Source organism: Gavialis gangeticus, unplaced genomic scaffold (genome assembly GCF_001723915.1).
Source record: "Gavialis gangeticus isolate Ggan-Ray unplaced genomic scaffold, GavGan_comp1, whole genome shotgun sequence".
NCBI classification, from domain to species: domain Eukaryota; kingdom Metazoa; phylum Chordata; order Crocodylia; family Gavialidae; genus Gavialis; species Gavialis gangeticus.
The window spans coordinates 12,915,555-12,917,933 of record NW_017729006.1 but is presented as its reverse complement, the minus strand read 5'-3'; the positions used below and the strand labels follow the sequence as shown (position 1 = coordinate 12,917,933).

At 38.7% G+C, this 2,379-nt stretch overlaps 1 long non-coding RNA gene across 1 annotated transcript in view; it reads left to right on the top strand.

Annotated features, from left to right (window-relative positions):
- The window catches only part of LOC109291728, a 71,959-nt gene extending 69,973 nt beyond the window's left edge, over nucleotides 1-1,986 (top strand). The window contains exon 3 of the long non-coding RNA XR_002095936.1: nucleotides 1,605-1,986. This is a non-coding gene — a long non-coding RNA (uncharacterized LOC109291728). The remainder of the gene's footprint in view (nucleotides 1-1,604) is intronic.
- The last annotated feature ends 393 nt before the right edge of the window (nucleotides 1,987-2,379 follow it).

Here is a 2,379-nt window from a genome sequence, read left to right as displayed (position 1 = left end):
AGAGGTCTTGGAGTCCTGGTTGATGCAAAAAATGAACATGAGTTGCCAGTGTGACAAGGTAATAAGCAAGGCTAACCGCACTCTTTCTTGCATCAGCAGGAGTATCATGAGCAGGTCTAGGAAAGTGAGAAGTCCCCTCTATGCAGCACGGGTGAGGCCGCAGCTGGAGTACTGCGTCCAGTTTTGGGTGCTGCATTTCAAGAGGGATGAGGATGACCTTGAGAAGGTTCAGAGGAGGGCTACTCGTATGGTTGAGGGCCTGCAGGTAAGACCCTATGAAGACAGACTGAGGGATCTGAATCTCTTCAGCCTCCATAAGAGAAGGCTGAGGGGAATTTGTGGCTGCCTACAAACTCATTGGGGGGGCCAGCATGGAATAGGGGACACTGTGTTTACCAGGGTGCCCCTCAGGGTTACCTGAAATAATGGCCACAAACTGAAGAAGAACAGATTTAGATTGGACATAAGGAAGACATCCTTTACGGTAAGGGTTGCCAAAATATGGAATGGGCTTCCAAGGGAGGTAGTGCTTTCCTCTTCCCTGGAGATGTTCAAGAGGAGATTAGACATGCTTCTCATTGGGGTTACCTAACCCCAGCACACTTTCCTGCCTGGAGCAGGGTCAGACACGAAGATCTACCAGGTCCCTTCCAACTCTAGAAATCTATGAAATCTATGTTCTTTATGGTGTCTGTTTTATCTTGATATTCTTGTCACTTTCCTGTTTTTAAGTTGTTCTGTTTTCTTATTGTAAGCCATCCTGAGTCTTTATTGGGAAGGGCAGCATATAAATCAAATACAAGAATAAAAATAAACAAAGACATATTTTTGTGAGTAGCATTAGTTTATTTAACTACTGTAGGCAAAATGAAGAAGTTTAACATACTAGGCTCAGAATTTTTTATATATAAGTTCAGGAGTCAGGAAAGGAAGACAAATGGATGAAGTTAGATATAATAAATTCTAATAGCAACTTCATCATTATGCATGCCATGTGGTGTACAATTAGAAATTTATTGAAGCATATTCCTTTTCCCCAGTTTCACAACCTAGAAATGTAATTCATAATATATTTTTCTTGAAATTCATTATATGTAAGTAAGAGGCATAATGACAATAATTATACCAAAGGAACAATTTATTCTAGGGCATTAAGGAAGTAACTATAAAAAAAAAATACTAATTCAACTGAAGACGTACATTAGGATGTTTGAATTAAACAGCTACTGATTCATAAATTAGGAAATACACAAATCAAAGGTATGTGCACAACTTTAACTCTGCTCTGCCAGTGGTATGCATTACCATACTGTTTTGACCTCATTGCTCATATGTGGTATCTGAAATAGAACATCATACTTTTTTTTCTGTAACCTAGATGCATATTGTAGTTTCTCCTACTGATATATTCTATTCTGTTTATGCTAAGGAGCCTTTGGAAGTTATTAATCTGTAAGGAGTTCATGGCACAGCTAGATTGTCTGCAATTAATGAGATCATAGGATCATAGTCAAGTAGGCCTGGAAGGAATCTCATGAGGTACAAAGGGACAGAGCGATAGGTGGAACCTGTTTTGTGGATTTCATTTTTTAACTTTGTTACAGGTTCCTGTTACAACATGGATGAAGTTGCTCAGTCACTCCAGATATGTCCACACTGGGGCAGCAGAGAGATCATTTGCATCTGAAGGACTAAGACATGAACATCTGCTCCTGCTCCATCTGCTAAAACCCCTGGAAATGACTTGGTGAGGATGTTCTGGGTTCCCCTCCTCACAGTGCCTAAAACTTGTGTTTCCAGCATACTTTGGACTGTTGGCTTTTACAGCATTGTTGCTGCCTTCTTTCTTGGTTTGATGTGTGTAGCACAGTGGAAATGGGTAAGGGGGTTATTTCCTGGCAGTGTGACTGAGCTCTCTGCTGCTGTGGTGGACATATGTCCTCAGTTAAGTTAACTTTTTTGCTTTTCTCTCCATTTATAAAATGGGGTTAATACTAGACTGGTCAAAATGTTTTTAGTGAACAATGCAGGCCCTGACAACAATGACATTTTCTTGAAAAAAATGGTTTTGATCGAGTTTTTATTTTTGTTGACATTTCCATTTCTAGATAATTGAAATATTTAAAAATATTAAGCAATTTTCATTTTAAAATTATGATAAATACCTCCTTCTTACCTTTGTTACTGATCCCATTTTGCACTGGAAAAAGACAGGAAAAAAATGGGAAGTGTTCGGGGAATACTTCAGTTTTGTATTTCCCCTTCTATCCATTTTTCCACTCACAGAAAGGGGGCAATATTTTTTTTTTAAATAAAAGGAATTTGGATTTTCATCAAAAAAGACATTTCAAACAAGCTGGAAAATATTTAGGGCTACAT